Source organism: Misgurnus anguillicaudatus, chromosome 14 (genome assembly GCF_027580225.2).
Source record: "Misgurnus anguillicaudatus chromosome 14, ASM2758022v2, whole genome shotgun sequence".
In the NCBI taxonomy this organism is placed as follows: Eukaryota; Metazoa; Chordata; class Actinopteri; order Cypriniformes; family Cobitidae; genus Misgurnus; species Misgurnus anguillicaudatus.
Window position 1 is genome coordinate 5,754,642 of NC_073350.2, and position 20,436 is coordinate 5,775,077.

The window sequence follows — 20,436 nt, forward strand, 5'->3', positions numbered from 1 at the left end:
GCGGTTCCTTCAAACGACCGCAAAATATGTGACAAAATCTGTTAAATCAACCAAGTGTCACAGCGTCTAGGTTTCTGTAGTGTAGTGGTTATCACGTTCGCCTAACACGCGAAAGGTCCTCGGTTCGAAACCGGGCAGAAACAGCGCCTTCCTTTTGATACGCTGCGAGTTAAATGCCTTTCTTGAGACACGTTACTCCTTGTGTCATGAAGCACTTTTAAAGTTACACACAGTTCCGCCCGTCATATTTGCTTCACGCATGAAAGGTGGCCAGTTCGCAAGTGGGCGAAAAGCGTTGCCCCTTTGGGGAGTGTTGCACAGAGAGAAAATGTGTGGCCAAATCTATCAAAATAACCAAAGAATCCAAATGAACAGGTTTCTGTGGTGATGTGGTTATCACAAAAAGTCCTCGGTTCGACTGAAATAAACACTTTGTTAGACATATGACAGGGTTTTGGTCATGTTGATTTAACTACCTCAACAGTTACATCAGTTTGATGCACGTTATTGTAAAGCTGATCTTCGGTAAGTGTTAGTTGAATGTACGGCGGGTAAGTGTACTGAGGTTTAGTCAACAATACCCAGCCAGTTGGCTGTGTTGATAAGCCAATGAAAACCTCTTGTTCCCTTTACATAAAGTCTTGAATGTTTCGTTTGGTTTTTACCTGTTTCATGTTGAAATCCGTTGAAAACAATTTTGAAAAAGAACCCCAATCAATTAAAGGTCAGTCCTTGATATTATTACTAAACATGTCTAAGGCGATGGATTGCTCATGCACAGTTCTCCTCAGGCGTTTACCTTATGTTAGGCCAAAATTAACTCTTTCTAAAAGATAACGTTTAATTACTTCAACAACGGAAACAATTTGATGCACCCTACTACGTACTTGCTGGCAATTTAGGAATCGCAAAATGCGCAACGGCAGGGGTTCCAGGGAAGTTTCACGTGACGAGGTGGCCGAGTGGTTAAGGCGATGGACTGCTAATCCATTGTGCTCTGCACGCGTGGGTTCGAATCCCATCCTCGTAGTCTGTCGTTATGATACTGAACTGTCTTTAAGATGCAAGATTGCCGCATGTTGCGTTGCGTCTCACACCTGTAGATGTGGTCTGCTAGCCAGTAGAGAAAGCAACGTGTTTTCTTTTCACCAGTTTTGAAGTCTTTACATGCCAGAGTCTCTGGGGGACACTTGAGTGTTTTCAGACTCTAAAGTCCATGCTATGTGCCAACTGTCTAGATTCTAGAAATTGGTAAAGACTCTGTTGAGCGGTTCCTTTGTTGATGTTTGCTGTAAGAGGAACAGAACCTGAATCATAACAACTGAAAAACATTAGCGGAATGGTTGAAAACATACGTTGTCTCTAGCACAATTTCTATAGGTCAGTGCTAGAGCGTTTAAACGCAGATAGGGAGGTCTAACGGTTCACTTGGACATTATCACGACAGCTTTAACTGTGGTGAAGTATAACACATGATCCTTTTTCAATTCTTCGGCCACATGTCTTCTCAGAGGGGGTATAGCTCAGTGGTAGAGCATTTGACTGCAGATCAAGAGGTCCCCGGTTCAAATCCGGGTGCCCCCTTGGCTGTAAGCCTGTATGTTCGTAGTTTGGCACACCAATATTTCTAATTCAAAGTTCATCCTGGATCCTTTTAACGTAGGGGTAGGCAAACGTCGGTCCTGGAGTGCAGCAGCCCTGCAGAGTTTAGCTCCAGCTCAAATCAAGCACACATGAATCGGCTAACCAAGGTCTGAAGGCTCACCTGAGAACTACAGGTGGATGAGGTTTAATCAGGGTTGGAAGTAAAATCTGCAGGACTGCGGCACTTCAGGACCGGCGTTGCCTACCCTGTTCTAACGCTAAAGACGAGCATACACTGTGCCATTTCAGCACAGTCGTGGCTAAATGCCAACGTACACTTAACGAGTAAATCCCATGCGACGTGAAGCCAAAGCTCACGAATTGTGTGCTCACACTCTACTCCGACCCTGCTCCTGGTGAGCTCCCGCCTTGCAGATTTTAGCTCCAACCCCAATGAAACATAGCTGAAGCAGCTAATCAAGGTGTTCAGGGTTGCTTGATAATTACAGGCAGGTGTGTTGGAGGTGGGTTGAAACTGAAGTCTGCAGGACGGTAGCCGACCAGGAGCAGGTTTGGAGATACCTGCACTATTCGGTCAGATCGCAGAGCTGCGGCTTGACTGCTCAAACTTCACGTCTGAAACAAATCGGGGGAGATACCCGAACTAAGAAGTGTGTGGCTGTTTGCAGGTTTCAGAAGAAGCATTCATGCATTCCTGGGAAATGCGCCGCCTTTCTCATACAGTTTGTGCGGTTCCTTCAAACGACCGCAAAATATGTGACAAAATCTGTTAAATCAACCAAGTGTCACAGCGTCTAGGTTTCTGTAGTGTAGTGGTTATCACGTTCGCCTAACACGCGAAAGGTCCTCGGTTCGAAACCGGGCAGAAACAGCGCTTCCTTTTGATACGCTGCGAGTTAAATGCCTTTCTTGAGACACGTTACTCCTTGTGTCATGAAGCACTTTTAAAGTTACACACAGTTCCGCCCGTCATATTTGCTTCACGCATGAAAAGTGGCCAGTTCGCAAGTGGGCGAAAAGCGTTGCCCCTTTGGGGAGTGTTGCACAGAGAGAAAATGTGTGGCCAAATCTATCAAAATAACCAAAGAATCCAAATGAACAGGTTTCTGTGGTGATGTGGTTATCACAAAAAGTCCTCGGTTCGACTGAAATAAACACTTTGTTAGACATATGACAGGGTTTTGGTCATGTTGATTTAACTACCTCAACAGTTACATCAGTTTAATGCACGTTATTGTAAACCTGATCTTCGGTAAGTGTTAGTTGAACGTACGGCGGGTAAGTGTACTGAGGTTTAGTCAACAATACCCAGCCAGTTGGCTGTGTTGATAAGCCAATGAAAACCTCTTGTTCCCTTAACATAAAGTCTTGAATGTCTCGTTTGGTTTTTACCTGTTTCATGTTGAAATCCGTTGAAAACAATTTTGAAAAAGAACCCCAATAAATTAAAGGTCAGTCCTTGATATTATTACTAAACATGTCTAAGGCGATGGATTGCTCATGCACAGTTCTCCTCAGGCGTTTACCTTATGTTAGGCCAAAATGAACTCTTTCTAAAAGATAACGTTTAATTACATCAACAACGGAAACAATTTGATGCACCCTACTACGTACTTGCTGGCAATTTAGGAATCGCAAAATGCGCAACGGCAGGGGTTCCAGGGAAGTTTCACGTGACGAGGTGGCCGAGTGGTTAAGGCGATGGACTGCTAATCCATTGTGCTCTGCACGCGTGGGTTCGAATCCCATCTTCGTCGTCTGTCGTTGTGATACTGAACTGTCTTTAAGATGCAAGATTGCCGCAGGTTGCGTTGCGTCTCACACCTGTAGATGTGGTCTGCTAGCCAGTAGAGAAAGCAATGGTTTTCTTTTCACCAGTTTTGAAGTCTTTACATGCCAGAGTCTCTGGGGGACACTTGAGTGTTTTCAGACTCTAAAGTCCATGCTATGTGCCAACTGTCTAGATTCTAGAAAGTGGTAAAGACTCTGTTGAGCGGTTCCTTTGTTGATGTTTGCTGTAAGAGGAACAGAACCTGAATCATAACAACTGAAAAACATTAGCGGAATGGTTGAAAACATACGTTGTCTCTAGCACAATTTCTATAGGTCAGTGCTAGAGCGTTTAAACGCAGATAGGGAGGTCTAACGGTTCACTTGGACATTATCACGACAGCTTTAACTGTGGTGAAGTATAACACATGATCCTTTTTAAATTCTTCGGCCACATGTCTTCTCAGAGGGGGTATAGCTCAGTGGTAGAGCATTTGACTGCAGATCAAGAGGTCCCCGGTTCAAATCCGGGTGCCCCCTTGGCTGTAAGCCTGTATGTTCGTAGTTTGGCACACCAATATTTCTAATTCAAAGTTCATCCTGGATCCTTTTAACGTAGGGGTAGGCAAACGTCGGTCCTGGAGTTCAGCAGCCCTGCAGAATTTAGCTCCAGCTCAAATCAAGCACACATGAATCGGCTAACCAAGGTCTGAAGGCTCACCTGAGAACTACAGGTGGATGAGGTTTAATCAGGGTTGGAAGTAAAATCTGCAGGACTGCGGCACTTCAGGACCGGCGTTGCCTACCCCTGTTCTAACGCTAAAGACGAGCATACACTGTGCCATTTCAGCACAGTCGTGGCTAAATGCTAACGTTCACTTAACGAGTAAATCCCATGCGACGTGAAGCCAAAGCTCACGAATTGTGTGCTCACACTCTACTCCGACCCTGCTCCTGGTGAGCTCCCGCCTTGCAGATTTTAGCTCCAACCCCAATGAAACATAGCTGAAGCAGCTAATCAAGGTGTTCAGGGTTGCTTGATAATTACAGGCAGGTGTGTTGGAGGTGGGTTGAAACTGAAGTCTGCAGGACGGTAGCCGACCAGGAGCAGGTTTGGAGATACCTGCACTATTCGGTCAGATCGCAGAGCTGCGACTTGACTGCTCAAACTTCACGTCTGAAACAAATCGGGGGAGATACCCGAACTAAGAAGTGTGTGGCTGTTTGCAGGTTTCAGAAGAAGCATCCATGCATTCCTGGGAAATGCGCCGCCTTTCTCATACAGTTTGTGCGGTTCCTTCAAACGACCGCAAAATATGTGACAAAATCTGTTAAATCAACCAAGTGTCACAGCCTCTAGGTTTCTGTAGTGTAGTGGTTATCACGTTCGCCTAACACGCGAAAGGTCCTCGGTTCGAAACCGGGCAGAAACAGCGCCTTCCTTTTGATACGCTGCGAGTTAAATGCCTTTCTTGAGACACGTTACTCCTTGTGTCATGAAGCACTTTTAAAGTTACACACAGTTCCGCCCGTCATATTTGCTTCACGCATGAAAGGTGGCCAGTTCGCAAGTGGCCGAAAAGCGTTGCCCCTTTGGAGAGTGTTGCACAGAGAGAAAATGTGTGGCCAAATCTATCAAAATAACCAAAGAATCCAAATGAACAGGTTTCTGTGGTGATGTGGTTATCACAAAAAGTCCTCGGTTCGACTGAAATAAACACTTTGTTAGACATATGACAGGGTTTTGGTCATGTTGATTTAACTACCTCAACAGTTACATCAGTTTGATGCACGTTATTGTAAACCTGATCTTCGGTAAGTGTTAGTTGAACGTACGGCGGGTAAGTGTACTGAGGTTTAGTCAACAATACCCAGCCAGTTGGCTGTGTTGATAAGCCAATGAAAACCTCTTGTTCCCTTTACATAAAGTCTTGAATGTCTCGTTTGGTTTTTACCTGTTTCATGTTGAAATCCGTTGAAAACAATTTTGAAAAAGAACCCCAATCACTTAAAGGTCAGTCCTTGATATTATTACTAAACATGTCTAAGGCGATGGATTGCTCATGCACAGTTCTCCTCAGGCGTTTACCTTATGTTAGGCCAAAATGAACTCTTTCTAAAAGATAACGTTTAATTACATCAACAACGGAAACAATTTGATGCACCCTACTACGTACTTGCTGGCAATTTAGGAATCGCCAAATGCGCAACGGCAGGGGTTCCAGGGAAGTTTCACGTGACGAGGTGGCCGAGTGGTTAAGGCGATGGACTGCTAATCCATTGTGCTCTGCACGCGTGGGTTCGAATCCCATCCTCGTCGTCTGTCGTTGTGATACTGAACTGTCTTTAAGATGCAAGATTGCCGCATGTTGCGTTGCGTCTCACACCTGTAGATGTGGTCTGCTAGCCAGTAGAGAAAGCAACGTGCTTTCTTTTCACCAGTTTTGAAGTCTTTACATGCCAGAGTCTCTGGGGGACACTTGAGTGTTTTCAGACTCTAAAGTCCATGCTATGTGCCAATTGTCTAGATTCTAGAAATTGGTAAAGACTCTGTTGAGCGGTTCCTTTGTTGATGTTTGCTGTAAGAGGAACAGAACCTGAATCATAACAACTGAAAAACATTAGCGGAATGGTTGAAAACATATGTTGTCTCTAGCACAATTTCTATAGGTCAGTGCTAGAGCGTTTAAACGCAGATAGGGAGGTCTAACGGTTCACTTGGACATTATCACGACAGCTTTAACTGTGGTGAAGTATAACACATGATCCTTTTTCAATTCTTCGGCCACATGTCTTCTCAGAGGGGGTATAGCTCAGTGGTAGAGCATTTGACTGCAGATCAAGAGGTCCCCGGTTCAAATCCGGGTGCCCCCTTGGCTGTAAGCCTGTATGTTCGTAGTTTGGCACACCAATATTTCTAATTCAAAGTTCATCCTGGATCCTTTTAACGTAGGGGTAGGCAAACGTCGGTCCTGGAGTGCAGCAGCCCTGCAGAGTTTAGCTCCAGCTCAAATCAAGCACACATGAATCGGCTAACCAAGGTCTGAAGGCTCACCTGAGAACTACAGGTGGATGAGGTTTAATCAGGGTTGGAAGTAAAATCTGCAGGACTGCGGCACTTCAGGACCGGCGTTGCCTACCCCTGTTCTAACGCTAAAGACGAGCATACACTGTGCCATTTCAGCACAGTCGTGGCTAAATGCCAACGTACACTTAACGAGTAAATCCCATGCGACCCTGCTCCTGGTGAGCTCCCGCCTTGCAGATTTTAGCTCCAACCCCAATGAAACATAGCTGAAGCAGCTAATCAAGGTGTTCAGGGTTGCTTGATAATTACAGGCAGGTGTGTTGGAGGTGGGTTGAAACTGAAGTCTGCAGGACGGTAGCCGACCAGGAGCAGGTTTGGAGATACCTGCACTATTCGGTCAGATCGCAGAGCTGCGACTTGACTGCTCAAACTTCACGTCTGAAACAAATCGGGGGAGATACCCGAACTAAGAAGTGTGTGGCTGTTTGCAGGTTTCAGAAGAAGCATCCATGCATTCCTGGGAAATGCGCCGCCTTTCTCATACAGTTTGTGCGGTTCCTTCAAACGACCGCAAAATATGTGACAAAATCTGTTAAATCAACCAAGTGTCACAGCGTCTAGGTTTCTGTAGTGTAGGGGTTATCACGCGTCTAACACGCGAAAGGTCCTCGGTTCGAAACCGGGCAGAAACAGCGCCTTCCTTTTGATACGCTGCGAGTTAAATGCCTTTCTTGAGACACGTTACTCCTTGTGTCATGAAGCACTTTTAAAGTTACACACAGTTCCGCCCGTCATATTTGCTTCACGCATGAAAGGTGGCCAGTTCGCAAGTGGGCGAAAAGCGTTGCCCCTTTGGGGAGTGTTGCACAGAGAGAAAATGTGTGGCCAAATCTATCAAAATAACCAAAGAATCCAAATGAACAGGTTTCTGTGGTGATGTGGTTATCACAAAAAGTCCTCGGTTCGACTGAAATAAACACTTTGTTAGACATATGACAGGGTTTTGGTCATGTTGATTTAACTACCTCAACAGTTACATCAGTTTGATGCACGTTATTGTAAACCTGATCTTCGGTAAGTGTTAGTTGAACGTACGGCGGGTAAGTGTACTGAGGTTTAGTCAACAATACCCAGCCAGTTGGCTGTGTTGATAAGCCAATGAAAACCTCTTGTTCCCTTAACATAAAGTCTTGAATGTCTCGTTTGGTTTTTACCTGTTTCATGTTGAAATCCGTTGAAAACAATTTTGAAAAAGAACCCCAATAAATTAAAGGTCAGTCCTTGATATTATTACTAAACATGTCTAAGGCGATGGATTGCTCATGCACAGTTCTCCTCAGGCGTTTACCTTATGTTAGGCCAAAATGAACTCTTTCTAAAAGATAACGTTTAATTACATCAACAACGGAAACAATTTGATGCACCCTACTACGTACTTGCTGGCAATTTAGGAATCGCAAAATGCGCAACGGCAGGGGTTCCAGGGAAGTTTCACGTGACGAGGTGGCCGAGTGGTTAAGGCGATGGACTGCTAATCCATTGTGCTCTGCACGCGTGGGTTCGAATCCCATCTTCGTCGTCTGTCGTTGTGATACTGAACTGTCTTTAAGATGCAAGATTGCCGCAGGTTGCGTTGCGTCTCACACCTGTAGATGTGGTCTGCTAGCCAGTAGAGAAAGCAATGGTTTTCTTTTCACCAGTTTTGAAGTCTTTACATGCCAGAGTCTCTGGGGGACACTTGAGTGTTTTAAGACTCTAAAGTCCATGCTATGTGCCAACTGTCTAGATTCTAGAAAGTGGTAAAGACTCTGTTGAGCGGTTCCTTTGTTGATGTTTGCTGTAAGAGGAACAGAACCTGAATCATAACAACTGAAAAACATTAGCGGAATGGTTGAAAACATACGTTGTCTCTAGCACAATTTCTATAGGTCAGTGCTAGAGCGTTTAAACGCAGATAGGGAGGTCTAACGGTTCACTTGGACATTATCACGACAGCTTTAACTGTGGTGAAGTATAACACATGATCCTTTTTCAATTCTTCGGCCACATGTCTTCTCAGAGGGGGTATAGCTCAGTGGTAGAGCATTTGACTGCAGATCAAGAGGTCCCCGGTTCAAATCCGGGTGCCCCCTTGGCTGTAAGCCTGTATGTTCGTAGTTTGGCACACCAATATTTCTAATTCAAAGTTCATCCTGGATCCTTTTAACGTAGGGGTAGGCAAACGTCGGTCCTGGAGTGCAGCAGCCCTGCAGAGTTTAGCTCCAGCTCAAATCAAGCACACATGAATCGGCTAACCAAGGTCTGAAGGCTCACCTGAGAACTACAGGTGGATGAGGTTTAATCAGGGTTGGAAGTAAAATCTGCAGGACTGCGGCACTTCAGGACCGGCGTTGCCTACCCCTGTTCTAACGCTAAAGACGAGCATACACTGTGCCATTTCAGCACAGTCGTGGCTAAATGCCAACGTACACTTAACGAGTAAATCCCATGCGACGTGAAGCCAAAGCTCACGAATTGTGTGCTCACACTCTACTCCGACCCTGCTCCTGGTGAGCTCCCGCCTTGCAGATTTTAGCTCCAACCCCAATGAAACATAGCTGAAGCAGCTAATCAAGGTGTTCAGGGTTGCTTGATAATTACAGGCAGGTGTGTTGGAGGTGGGTTGAAACTGAAGTCTGCAGGACGGTAGCCGACCAGGAGCAGGTTTGGAGATACCTGCACTATTCGGTCAGATCGCAGAGCTGCAACTTGACTGCTCAAACTTCACGTCTGAAACAAATCGGGGGAGATACCCGAACTAAGAAGTGTGTGGCTGTTTGCAGGTTTCAGAAGAAGCATCCATGCATTCCTGGGAAATGCGCCGCCTTTCTCATACAGTTTGTGCGGTTCCTTCAAACGACCGCAAAATATGTGACAAAATCTGTTAAATCAACCAAGTGTCACAGCATCTAGGTTTCTGTAGTGTAGTGGTTATCACGTTCGCCTAACACGCGAAAGGTCCTCGGTTCGAAACCGGGCAGAAACAGAGCCTTCCTTTTGATACGCTGCGAGTTAAATGCCTTTCTTGAGACACGTTACTCCTTGTGTCATGAAGCACTTTTAAAGTTACACACAGTTCCGCCCGTCATATTTGCTTCACGCATGAAAGGTGGCCAGTTCGCAAGTGGGCGAAAAGCGTTGCCCCTTTGGGGAGTGTTGCACAGAGAGAAAATGTGTGGCCAAATCTATCAAAATAACCAAAGAATCCAAATGAAAAGGTTTCTGTGGTGATGTGGTTATCACAAAAAGTCCTCGGTTCGACTGAAATAAACACTTTGTTAGACATATGACAGGGTTTTGGTCATGTTGATTTAACTACCTCAACAGTTACATCAGTTTGATGCACGTTATTGTAAACCTGATCTTCGGTAAGTGTTAGTTGAACGTACGGCGGGTAAGTGTACTGAGGTTTAGTCAACAATACCCAGCCAGTTGGCTGTGTTGATAAGCCAATGAAAACCTCTTGTTCCCTTTACATAAAGTCTTGAATGTCTCGTTTGGTTTTTACCTGTTTCATGTTGAAATCCGTTGAAAACAATTTTGAAAAAGAACCCCAATCAATTAAAGGTCAGTCCTTGATATTATTACTAAACATGTCTAAGGCGATGGATTGCTCATGCACAGTTCTCCTCAGGCGTTTACCTTATGTTAGGCCAAAATGAACTCTTTCTAAAAGATAACGTTTAATTACATCAACAACAGAAACAATTTGATGCACCCTACTACGTACTTGCTGGCAATTTAGGAATCGCAAAATGCGCAACGGCAGGGGTTCCAGGGAAGTTTCACGTGATGAGGTGGCCGAGTGGTTAAGGCGATGGACTGCTAATCCATTGTGCTCTGCACGCCTGGGTTCGAATCCTATCCTCGTCGTCTGTCTTTATGATACTGAACTGTCTTTAAGATGCAAGATTGCCGCAGGTTGCGCTGCATCTCACACCTGTAGATGTGGTCTGCTAGCCAGTAGAGAAAGCAACGCGTTTTCTTTTCACCAGTTTTGAAGTCTTTACATGCCAGAGTCTCTGGGGGACACTTGAGTGTTTTCAGACTCTAAAGTCCATGCTATGTGCCAACTGTCTAGATTCTAGAAAGTGGTAAAGACTCTGCTGAGCGGTTCCTTTGTTGATGTTTGCTGTAAGAGGAACAGAACCTGAATCATAACAACTGAAAAACATTAGCGGAATGGTTGAAAACATACGTTGTCTCTAGCACAATTTCTATAGGTCAGTGCTAGAGCGTTTAAACGCAGATAGGGAGGTCTAACGGTTCACTTGGACATTATCACGACAGCTTTAACTGTGGTGAAGTATAACACATGATCCTTTTTCAATTCTTCGGCCACATGTCTTCTCAGAGGGGGTATAGCTCAGTGGTAGAGCATTTGACTGCAGATCAAGAGGTCCACGGTTCAAATCCGGGTGCCCCCTTGGCTGTAAGCCTGTATGTTCGTAGTTTGGCACACCAATATTTCTAATTCAAAGTTCATCCTGGATCCTTTTAACGTAGGGGTAGGCAAACGTTGGTCCTGGAGTGCAGCAGCCCTGCAGAGTTTAGCTCCAGCTCAAATCAAGCACACATGAATCGGCTAACCAAGGTCTGAAGGCTCACCTGAGAACTACAGGTGGATGAGGTTTAATCAGGGTTGGAAGTAAAATCTGCAGGACTGCGGCACTTCAGGACCGGCGTTGCCTACCCCTGTTCTAACGCTAAAGACGAGCATACACTGTGCCATTTCAGCACAGTCGTGGCTAAATGCCAACGTACACTTAACGAGTAAATCCCATGCGACGTGAAGCCAAAGCTCACGAATTGTGTGCTCACACTCTACTCCGACCCTGCTCCTGGTGAGCTCCCGCCTTGCAGATTTTAGCTCCAACCCCAATGAAACATAGCTGAAGCAGCTAATCAAGGTGTTCAGGGTTGCTTGATAATTACAGGCAGGTGTGTTGGAGGTGGGTTGAAACTGAAGTCTGCAGGACGGTAGCCGACCAGGAGCAGGTTTGGAGATACCTGCACTATTCGGTCAGATCGCAGAGCTGCGACTTGACTGCTCAAACTTCACGTCTGAAACAAATCGGGGGAGATACCCGAACTAAGAAGTGTGTGGCTGTTTGCAGGTTTCAGAAGAAGCATCCATGCATTCCTGGGAAATGCGCCGCCTTTCTCATACAGTTTGTGCGGTTCCTTCAAACGACCGCAAAATATGTGACAAAATCTGTTAAATCAACCAAGTGTCACAGCGTCTAGGTTTATGTAGTGTAGTGGTTATCACGTTCGCCTAACACGCGAAAGGTCCTCGGTTCGAAACCGGGCAGAAACAGCGCCTTCCTTTTGATACGCTGCGAGTTAAATGCCTTTCTTGAGACACGTTACTCCTTGTGTCATGAAGCACTTTTAAAGTTACACACAGTTCCGCCCGTCATATTTGCTTCACGCATGAAAGGTGGCCAGTTCGCAAGTGGGCGAAAAGCGTTGCCCCTTTGGGGAGTGTTGCACAGAGAGAAAATGTGTGGCCAAATCTATCAAAATAACCAAAGAATCCAAATGAACAGGTTTCTGTGGTGATGTGGTTATCACAAAAAGTCCTCGGTTCGACTGAAATAAACACTTTGTTAGACATATGACAGGGTTTTGGTCATGTTGATTTAACTACCTCAACAGTTACATCAGTTTGATGCACGTTATTGTAAAGCTGATCTTCGGTAAGTGTTAGTTGAATGTACGGCGGGTAAGTGTACTGAGGTTTAGTCAACAATACCCAGCCAGTTGGCTGTGTTGATAAGCCAATGAAAACCTCTTGTTCCCTTTACATAAAGTCTTGAATGTTTCGTTTGGTTTTTACCTGTTTCATGTTGAAATCCGTTGAAAACAATTTTGAAAAAGAACCCCAATCAATTAAAGGTCAGTCCTTGATATTATTACTAAACATGTCTAAGGCGATGGATTGCTCATGCACAGTTCTCCTCAGGCGTTTACCTTATGTTAGGCCAAAATGAACTCTTTCTAAAAGATAACGTTTAATTACATCAACAACAGAAACAATTTGATGCACCCTACTACGTACTTGCTGGCAATTTAGGAATCGCAAAATGCGCAACGGCAGGGGTTCCAGGGAAGTTTCACGTGATGAGGTGGCCGAGTGGTTAAGGCGATGGACTGCTAATCCATTGTGCTCTGCACGCCTGGGTTCGAATCCTATCCTCGTCGTCTGTCGTTATGATACTGAACTGTCTTTAAGATGCAAGATTGCCGCAGGTTGCGCTGCATCTCACACCTGTAGATGTGGTCTGCTAGCCAGTAGAGAAAGCAACGCGTTTTCTTTTCACCAGTTTTGAAGTCTTTACATGCCAGAGTCTCTGGGGGACACTTGAGTGTTTTCAGACTCTAAAGTCCATGCTATGTGCCAACTGTCTAGATTCTAGAAAGTGGTAAAGACTCTGCTGAGCGGTTCCTTTGTTGATGTTTGCTGTAAGAGGAACAGAACCTGAATCATAACAACTGAAAAACATTAGCGGAATGGTTGAAAACATACGTTGTCTCTAGCACAATTTCTATAGGTCAGTGCTAGAGCGTTTAAACGCAGATAGGGAGGTCTAACGGTTCACTTGGACATTATCACGACAGCTTTAACTGTGGTGAAGTATAACACATGATCCTTATTCAATTCTTCGGCCACATGTCTTCTCAGAGGGGGTATAGCTCAGTGGTAGAGCATTTGACTGCAGATCAAGAGGTCCCCGGTTCAAATCCGGGTGCCCCCTTGGCTGTAAGCCTGTATGTTCGTAGTTTGGCACACCAATATTTCTAATTCAAAGTTCATCCTGGATCCTTTTAACGTAGGGGTAGGCAAACGTCGGTCCTGGAGTGCAGCAGCCCTGCAGAGTTTAGCTCCAGCTCAAATCAAGCACACATGAATCGGCTAACCAAGGTCTGAAGGCTCACCTGAGAACTACAGGTGGATGAGGTTTAATCAGGGTTGGAAGTAAAATCTGCAGGACTGCGGCACTTCAGGACCGGCGTTGCCTACCCCTGTTCTAACGCTAAAGACGAGCATACACTGTGCCATTTCAGCACAGTCGTGGCTAAATGCCAACGTACACTTAACGAGTAAATCCCATGCGACGTGAAGCCAAAGCTCACGAATTGTGTGCTCACACTCTACTCCGACCCTGCTCCTGGTGAGCTCCCGCCTTGCAGATTTTAGCTCCAACCCCAATGAAACATAGCTGAAGCAGCTAATCAAGGTGTTCAGGGTTGCTTGATAATTACAGGCAGGTGTGTTGGAGGTGGGTTGAAACTGAAGTCTGCAGGACGGTAGCCGACCAGGAGCAGGTTTGGAGATACCTGCACTATTCGGTCAGATCGCAGAGCTGCGACTTGACTGCTCAAACTTCACGTCTGAAACAAATCGGGGGAGATACCCGAACTAAGAAGTGTGTGGCTGTTTGCAGGTTTCAGAAGAAGCATCCATGCATTCCTGGGAAATGCGCCGCCTTTCTCATACAGTTTGTGCGGTTCCTTCAAACGACCGCAAAATATGTGACAAAATCTGTTAAATCAACCAAGTGTCACAGCGTCTAGGTTTCTGTAGTGTAGTGGTTATCACGTTCGCCTAACACGCGAAAGGTCCTCGGTTCGAAACCGGGCAGAAACAGCGCCTTCCTTTTGATACGCTGCGAGTTAAATGCCTTTCTTGAGACACGTTACTCCTTGTGTCATGAAGCACTTTTAAAGTTACACACAGTTCCGCCCGTCATATTTGCTTCACGCATGAAAGGTGGCCAGTTCGCAAGTGGGCGAAAAGCGTTGCCCCTTTGGGGAGTGTTGCACAGAGAGAAAATGTGTGGCCAAATCTATCAAAATAACCAAAGAATCCAAATGAACAGGTTTCTGTGGTGATGTGGTTATCACAAAAAGTCCTCGGTTCGACTGAAATAAACACTTTGTTAGACATATGACAGGGTTTTGGTCATGTTGATTTAACTACCTCAACAGTTACATCAGTTTGATGCACGTTATTGTAAACCTGATCTTCGGTAAGTGTTAGTTGAATGTACGGCGGGTAAGTGTACTGAGGTTTAGTCAACAATACCCAGCCAGTTGGCTGTGTTGATAAGCCAATGAAAACCTCTTGTTCCCTTTACATAAAGTCTTGAATGTTTCGTTTGGTTTTTACCTGTTTCATGTTGAAATCCGTTGAAAACAATTTTGAAAAAGAACCCCAATCAATTAAAGGTCAGTCCTTGATATTATTACTAAACATGTCTAAGGCGATGGATTGCTCATGCACAGTTCTCCTCAGGCGTTTACCTTATGTTAGGCCAAAATTAACTCTTTCTAAAAGATAACGTTTAATTACTTCAACAACGGAAACAATTTGATGCACCCTACTACGTACTTGCTGGCAATTTAGAAATCGCAAAATGCGCAACGGCAGGGGTTCCAGGGAAGTTTCACGTGACGAGGTGGCCGAGTGGTTAAGGCGATGGACTGCTAATCCATTGTGCTCTGCACGCGTGGGTTCGAATCCCATCCTCGTAGTCTGTCGTTATGATACTGAACTGTCTTTAAGATGCAAGATTGCCGCATGTTGCGTTGCGTCTCACACCTGTAGATGTGGTCTGCTAGCCAGTAGAGAAAGCAACGTGTTTTCTTTTCACCAGTTTTGAAGTCTTTACATGCCAGAGTCTCTGGGGGACACTTGAGTGTTTTCAGACTCTAAAGTCCATGCTATGTGCCAACTGTCTAGATTCTAGAAAGTGGTAAAGACTCTGTTGAGCGGTTCCTTTGTTGATGTTTGCTGTAAGAGGAACAGAACCTGAATCATAACAACTGAAAAACATTAGCGGAATGGTTGAAAACATACGTTGTCTCTAGCACAATTTCTATAGGTCAGTGCTAGAGCGTTTAAACGCAGATAGGGAGGTCTAACGGTTCACTTGGACATTATCACGACAGCTTTAACTGTGGTGAAGTATAACACATGATCCTTTTTCAATTCTTCGGCCACATGTCTTCTCAGAGGGGGTATAGCTCAGTGGTAGAGCATTTGACTGCAGATCAAGAGGTCCCCGGTTCAAATCCGGGTGCCCCCTTGGCTGTAAGCCTGTATGTTCGTAGTTTGGCACACCAATATTTCTAATTCAAAGTTCATCCTGGATCCTTTTAACGTAGGGGTAGGCAAACGTCGGTCCTGGAGTGCAGCAGCCCTGCAGAGTTTAGCTCCAGCTCAAATCAAGCACACATGAATCGGCTAACCAAGGTCTGAAGGCTCACCTGAGAACTACAGGTGGATGAGGTTTAATCAGGGTTGGAAGTAAAATCTGCAGGACTGCGGCACTTCAGGACCGGCGTTGCCTACCCCTGTTCTAACGCTAAAGACGAGCATACACTGTGCCATTTCAGCACAGTCGTGGCTAAATGCCAACGTACACTTAACGAGTAAATCCCATGCGACGTGAAGCCAAAGCTCACGAATTGTGTGCTCACACTCTACTCCGACCCTGCTCCTGGTGAGCTCCCGCCTTGCAGATTTTAGCTCCAACCCCAATGAAACATAGCTGAAGCAGCTAATCAAGGTGTTCAGGGTTGCTTGATAATTACAGGCAGGTGTGTTGGAGGTGGGTTGAAACTGAAGTCTGCAGGACGGTAGCCGACCAGGAGCAGGTTTGGAGATACCTGCACTATTCGGTCAGATCGCAGAGCTGCGACTTGACTGCTCAAACTTCACGTCTGAAACAAATCGGGGGAGATACCCGAACTAAGAAGTGTGTGGCTGTTTGCAGGTTTCAGAAGAAGCATTCATGCATTCCTGGGAAATGCGCCGCCTTTCTCATACAGTTTGTGCGGTTCCTTCAAACGACCGCAAAATATGTGACAAAATCTGTTAAATCAACCAAGTGTCACAGCGTCTAGGTTTCTGTAGTGTAGTGGTTATCACGTTCGCCTAACACGCGAAAGGTCCTCGGTTCGAAACCGGGCAGAAACAGCGCCTTCCTTTTGATACGCTGCGAGTTAAATGCCTTTCTTGAGACACGTTACTCCTTGTGTCATGAAGCACTTTTAAAGTTACACACAGTTCCGCCCGTCATATTTGCTTCACGCATGAAAGGTGGCCAGTTCGCAAGTGGGCGAAAAGCGTTGCCCCTTTGGGGAGTGTTGCACAGAGAGAAAATGTGTGGCCAAATCTATCAAAATAACCAAAGAATCCAAATGAACAGGTTTCTGTGGTGATGTGGTTATCACAAAAAGTCCTCGGTTCGACTGAAATAAACACTTTGTTAGACATATGACAGGGTTTTGGTCATGTTGATTTAACTACCTCAACAGTTACATCAGTTTAATGCACGTTATTGTAAACCTGATCTTCGGTAAGTGTTAGTTGAACGTACGGCGGGTAAGTGTACTGAGGTTTAGTCAACAATACCCAGCCAGTTGGCTGTGTTGATAAGCCAATGAAAACCTCTTGTTCCCTTTACATAAAGTCTTGAATGTCTCGTTTGGTTTTTACCTGTTTCATGTTGAAATCCGTTGAAAACAATTTTGAAAAAGAACCCCAATCAATTAAAGGTCAGTCCTTGATATTATTACTAAACATGTCTAAGGCGATGGATTGCTCATGCACAGTTCTCCTCAGGCGTTTACCTTATGTTAGGCCAAAATGAACTCTTTCTAAAAGATAACGTTTAATTACATCAACAACGGAAACAATTTGATGCACCCTACTACGTACTTGCTGGCAATTTAGGAATCGCAAAATGCGCAACGGCAGGGGTTCCAGGGAAGTTTCACGTGACGAGGTGGCCGAGTGGTTAAGGCGATGGACTGCTAATCCATTGTGCTCTGCACGCGTGGGTTCGAATCCCATCCTCGTCGTCTGTCGTTGTGATACTGAACTGTCTTTAAGATGCAAGATTGCCGCAGGTTGCGCTGCGTGTCACACCTGTAGATGTGGTCTGCTAGCCAGTAGAGAAAGCAACGCGTTTTCTTTTCACCAGTTTTGAAGTCTTTACATGCCAGAGTCTCTGGGGGACACTTGAGTGTTTTCAGACTCTAAAGTCCATGCTATGTGCCAACTGTCTAGATTCTAGAAAGTGGTAAAGACTCTGTTGAGCGGTTCCTTTGTTGATGTTTGCTGTAAGAGGAACAGAACCTGAATCATAACAACTGAAAAACATTAGCGGAATGGTTGAAAACATACGTTGTCTCTAGCACAATTTCTATAGGTCAGTGCTAGAGCGTTTAAACGCAGATAGGGAGGTCTAACGGTTCACTTGGACATTATCACGACAGCTTTAACTGTGGTGAAGTATAACACATGATCCTTTTTCAATTCTTCGGCCACATGTCTTCTCAGAGGGGGTATAGCTCAGTGGTAGAGCATTTGACTGCAGATCAAGAGGTCCCCGGTTCAAATCCGGGTGCCCCCTTGGCTGTAAGCCTGTATGTTCGTAGTTTGGCACACCAATATTTCTAATTCAAAGTTCATCCTGGATCCTTTTAACGTAGGGGTAGGCAAACGTCGGTCCTGGAGTGCAGCAGCCCTGCAGAGTTTAGCTCCAGCTCAAATCAAGCACACATGAATCGGCTAACCAAGGTCTGAAGGCTCACCTGAGAACTACAGGTGGATGAGGTTTAATCAGGGTTGGAAGTAAAATCTGCAGGACTGCGGCACTTCAGGACCGGCGTTGCCTACCCCTGTTCTAACGCTAAAGACGAGCATACACTGTGCCATTTCAGCACAGTCGTGGCTAAATGCCAACGTACACTTAACGAGTAAATCCCATGCGACGTGAAGCCAAAGCTCACGAATTGTGTGCTCACACTCTACTCCGACCCTGCTCCTGGTGAGCTCCCGCCTTGCAGATTTTAGCTCCAACCCCAATGAAACATAGCTGAAGCAGCTAATCAAGGTGTTCAGGGTTGCTTGATAATTACAGGCAGGTGTGTTGGAGGTGGGTTGAAACTGAAGTCTGCAGGACGGTAGCCGACCAGGAGCAGGTTTGGAGATACCTGCACTATTCGGTCAGATCGCAGAGCTGCGACTTGACTGCTCAAACTTCACGTCTGAAACAAATCGGGGGAGATACCCGAACTAAGAAGTGTGTGGCTGTTTGCAGGTTTCAGAAGAAGCATCCATGCATTCCTGGGAAATGCGCCGCCTTTCTCATACAGTTTGTGCGGTTCCTTCAAACGACCGCAAAATATGTGACAAAATCTGTTAAATCAACCAAGTGTCACAGCGTCTAGGTTTCTGTAGTGTAGTGGTTATCACGTTCGCCTAACACGCGAAAGGTCCTCGGTTCGAAACCGGGCAGAAACAGCGCCTTCCTTTTGATACGCTGCGAGTTAAATGCCTTTCTTGAGACACGTTACTCCTTGTGTCATGAAGCACTTTTAAAGTTACACACAGTTCCGCCCGTCATATTTGCTTCACGCATGAAAGGTGGCCAGTTCGCAAGTGGGCGAAAAGCGTTGCCCCTTTGGGGAGTGTTGCACAGAGAGAAAATGTGTGGCCAAATCTATCAAAATAACCAAAGAATCCAAATGAACAGGTTTCTGTGGTGATGTGGTTATCACAAAAAGTCCTCGGTTCGACTGAAATAAACACTTTGTTAGACATATGACAGGGTTTTGGTCATGTTGATTTAACTACCTCAACAGTTACATCAGTTTGATGCACGTTATTGTAAACCTGATCTTCGGTAAGTGTTAGTTGAACGTACGGCGGGTAAGTGTACTGAGGTTTAGTCAACAATACCCAGCCAGTTGGCTGTGTTGATAAGCCAATGAAAACCTCTTGTTCCCTTTACATAAAGTCTTGAATGTCTCGTTTGGTTTTTACCTGTTTCATGTTGAAATCCGTTGAAAACAATTTTGAAAAAGAACCCCAATCAATTAAAGGTCAGTCCTTGATATTATTACTAAACATGTCTAAGGCGATGGATTGCTCATGCACAGTTCTCCTCAGGCGTTTACCTTATGTTAGGCCAAAATGAACTCTTTCTAAAAGATAACGTTTAATTACATCAACAACGGAAACAATTTGATGCACCCTACTACGTACTTGCTGGCAATTTAGGAATCGCAAAATGCGCAACGGCAGGGGTTCCAGGGAAGTTTCACGTGACGAGGTGGCCGAGTGGTTAAGGCGATGGACTGCTAATCCATTGTGCTCTGCACGCGTGGGTTCGAATCCCATCCTCGTCGTCTGTCGTTGTGATACTGAACTGTCTTTAAGATGCAAGATTGCCGCAGGTTGCGCTGCGTGTCACACCTGTAGATGTGGTCTGCTAGCCAGTAGAGAAAGCAACGCGTTTTCTTTTCACCAGTTTTGAAGTCTTTACATGCCAGAGTCTCTGGGGGACACTTGAGTGTTTTCAGACTCTAAAGTCCATGCTATGTGCCAACTGTCTAGATTCTAGAAAGTGGTAAAGACTCTGTTGAGCGGTTCCTTTGTTGATGTTTGCTGTAAGAGGAACAGAACCTGAATCATAACAACTGAAAAACATTAGCGGAATGGTTGAAAACATACGTTGTCTCTAGCACAATTTCTATAGGTCAGTGCTAGAGCGTTTAAACGCAGATAGGGAGGTCTAACGGTTCACTTGGACATTATCACGACAGCTTTAACTGTGGTGAAGTATAACACATGATCCTTTTTCAATTCTTCGGCCACATGTCTTCTCAGAGGGGGTATAGCTCAGTGGTAGAGCATTTGACTGCAGATCAAGAGGTCCCCGGTTCAAATCCGGGTGCCCCCTTGGCTGTAAGCCTGTATGTTCGTAGTTTGGCACACCAATATTTCTAATTCAAAGTTCATCCTGGATCCTTTTAACGTAGGGGTAGGCAAACGTCGGTCCTGGAGTGCAGCAGCCCTGCAGAGTTTAGCTCCAGCTCAAATCAAGCACACATGAATCGGCTAACCAAGGTCTGAAGGCTCACCTGAGAACTACAGGTGGATGAGGTTTAATCAGGGTTGGAAGTAAAATCTG

The 20,436-nt window shown here is 45.3% G+C and overlaps 26 non-coding genes across 26 annotated transcripts; all 26 read left to right on the forward strand.

Annotated features, from left to right (window-relative positions):
* The first annotated feature begins 70 nt into the window (after positions 1-70).
* Positions 71-143, forward strand: trnav-aac (transfer RNA valine (anticodon AAC)). The gene has a single exon. It is a non-coding gene; the product is annotated as a tRNA-Val (tRNA).
* An 805-nt stretch (positions 144-948) lies between these two features.
* Positions 949-1,033, forward strand: trnas-gcu (transfer RNA serine (anticodon GCU)). The gene has a single exon. It is a non-coding gene; the product is annotated as a tRNA-Ser (tRNA).
* Positions 1,034-1,512: 479 nt separating this feature from the next.
* trnac-gca (transfer RNA cysteine (anticodon GCA)) lies at positions 1,513-1,584 on the forward strand. The gene has a single exon. It is a non-coding gene; the product is annotated as a tRNA-Cys (tRNA).
* Positions 1,585-2,403: 819 nt separating this feature from the next.
* trnav-aac (transfer RNA valine (anticodon AAC)) lies at positions 2,404-2,476 on the forward strand. The gene has a single exon. It is a non-coding gene; the product is annotated as a tRNA-Val (tRNA).
* Positions 2,477-3,280: 804 nt separating this feature from the next.
* trnas-gcu (transfer RNA serine (anticodon GCU)) lies at positions 3,281-3,362 on the forward strand. Its single transcript has one exon. It is a non-coding gene; the product is annotated as a tRNA-Ser (tRNA).
* A 481-nt stretch (positions 3,363-3,843) lies between these two features.
* trnac-gca (transfer RNA cysteine (anticodon GCA)) lies at positions 3,844-3,915 on the forward strand. Its single transcript has one exon. It is a non-coding gene; the product is annotated as a tRNA-Cys (tRNA).
* Positions 3,916-4,735: 820 nt separating this feature from the next.
* Positions 4,736-4,808, forward strand: trnav-aac (transfer RNA valine (anticodon AAC)). The gene has a single exon. It is a non-coding gene; the product is annotated as a tRNA-Val (tRNA).
* An 805-nt stretch (positions 4,809-5,613) lies between these two features.
* trnas-gcu (transfer RNA serine (anticodon GCU)) lies at positions 5,614-5,695 on the forward strand. Its single transcript has one exon. It is a non-coding gene; the product is annotated as a tRNA-Ser (tRNA).
* A 482-nt stretch (positions 5,696-6,177) lies between these two features.
* trnac-gca (transfer RNA cysteine (anticodon GCA)) lies at positions 6,178-6,249 on the forward strand. The gene has a single exon. It is a non-coding gene; the product is annotated as a tRNA-Cys (tRNA).
* Positions 6,250-7,900: 1,651 nt separating this feature from the next.
* On the forward strand, positions 7,901-7,982 carry trnas-gcu (transfer RNA serine (anticodon GCU)). The gene has a single exon. It is a non-coding gene; the product is annotated as a tRNA-Ser (tRNA).
* A 481-nt stretch (positions 7,983-8,463) lies between these two features.
* Positions 8,464-8,535, forward strand: trnac-gca (transfer RNA cysteine (anticodon GCA)). Its single transcript has one exon. It is a non-coding gene; the product is annotated as a tRNA-Cys (tRNA).
* An 820-nt stretch (positions 8,536-9,355) lies between these two features.
* trnav-aac (transfer RNA valine (anticodon AAC)) lies at positions 9,356-9,428 on the forward strand. The gene has a single exon. It is a non-coding gene; the product is annotated as a tRNA-Val (tRNA).
* Positions 9,429-10,233: 805 nt separating this feature from the next.
* Positions 10,234-10,315, forward strand: trnas-gcu (transfer RNA serine (anticodon GCU)). Its single transcript has one exon. It is a non-coding gene; the product is annotated as a tRNA-Ser (tRNA).
* A 482-nt stretch (positions 10,316-10,797) lies between these two features.
* trnac-gca (transfer RNA cysteine (anticodon GCA)) lies at positions 10,798-10,869 on the forward strand. The gene has a single exon. It is a non-coding gene; the product is annotated as a tRNA-Cys (tRNA).
* An 820-nt stretch (positions 10,870-11,689) lies between these two features.
* trnav-aac (transfer RNA valine (anticodon AAC)) lies at positions 11,690-11,762 on the forward strand. Its single transcript has one exon. It is a non-coding gene; the product is annotated as a tRNA-Val (tRNA).
* An 805-nt stretch (positions 11,763-12,567) lies between these two features.
* Positions 12,568-12,649, forward strand: trnas-gcu (transfer RNA serine (anticodon GCU)). The gene has a single exon. It is a non-coding gene; the product is annotated as a tRNA-Ser (tRNA).
* A 482-nt stretch (positions 12,650-13,131) lies between these two features.
* On the forward strand, positions 13,132-13,203 carry trnac-gca (transfer RNA cysteine (anticodon GCA)). The gene has a single exon. It is a non-coding gene; the product is annotated as a tRNA-Cys (tRNA).
* Positions 13,204-14,023: 820 nt separating this feature from the next.
* On the forward strand, positions 14,024-14,096 carry trnav-aac (transfer RNA valine (anticodon AAC)). Its single transcript has one exon. It is a non-coding gene; the product is annotated as a tRNA-Val (tRNA).
* An 805-nt stretch (positions 14,097-14,901) lies between these two features.
* Positions 14,902-14,986, forward strand: trnas-gcu (transfer RNA serine (anticodon GCU)). The gene has a single exon. It is a non-coding gene; the product is annotated as a tRNA-Ser (tRNA).
* A 479-nt stretch (positions 14,987-15,465) lies between these two features.
* Positions 15,466-15,537, forward strand: trnac-gca (transfer RNA cysteine (anticodon GCA)). Its single transcript has one exon. It is a non-coding gene; the product is annotated as a tRNA-Cys (tRNA).
* An 820-nt stretch (positions 15,538-16,357) lies between these two features.
* trnav-aac (transfer RNA valine (anticodon AAC)) lies at positions 16,358-16,430 on the forward strand. Its single transcript has one exon. It is a non-coding gene; the product is annotated as a tRNA-Val (tRNA).
* Positions 16,431-17,235: 805 nt separating this feature from the next.
* Positions 17,236-17,317, forward strand: trnas-gcu (transfer RNA serine (anticodon GCU)). The gene has a single exon. It is a non-coding gene; the product is annotated as a tRNA-Ser (tRNA).
* Positions 17,318-17,799: 482 nt separating this feature from the next.
* Positions 17,800-17,871, forward strand: trnac-gca (transfer RNA cysteine (anticodon GCA)). The gene has a single exon. It is a non-coding gene; the product is annotated as a tRNA-Cys (tRNA).
* Positions 17,872-18,691: 820 nt separating this feature from the next.
* trnav-aac (transfer RNA valine (anticodon AAC)) lies at positions 18,692-18,764 on the forward strand. Its single transcript has one exon. It is a non-coding gene; the product is annotated as a tRNA-Val (tRNA).
* Positions 18,765-19,569: 805 nt separating this feature from the next.
* trnas-gcu (transfer RNA serine (anticodon GCU)) lies at positions 19,570-19,651 on the forward strand. Its single transcript has one exon. It is a non-coding gene; the product is annotated as a tRNA-Ser (tRNA).
* A 482-nt stretch (positions 19,652-20,133) lies between these two features.
* Positions 20,134-20,205, forward strand: trnac-gca (transfer RNA cysteine (anticodon GCA)). Its single transcript has one exon. It is a non-coding gene; the product is annotated as a tRNA-Cys (tRNA).
* The last annotated feature ends 231 nt before the right edge of the window (positions 20,206-20,436 follow it).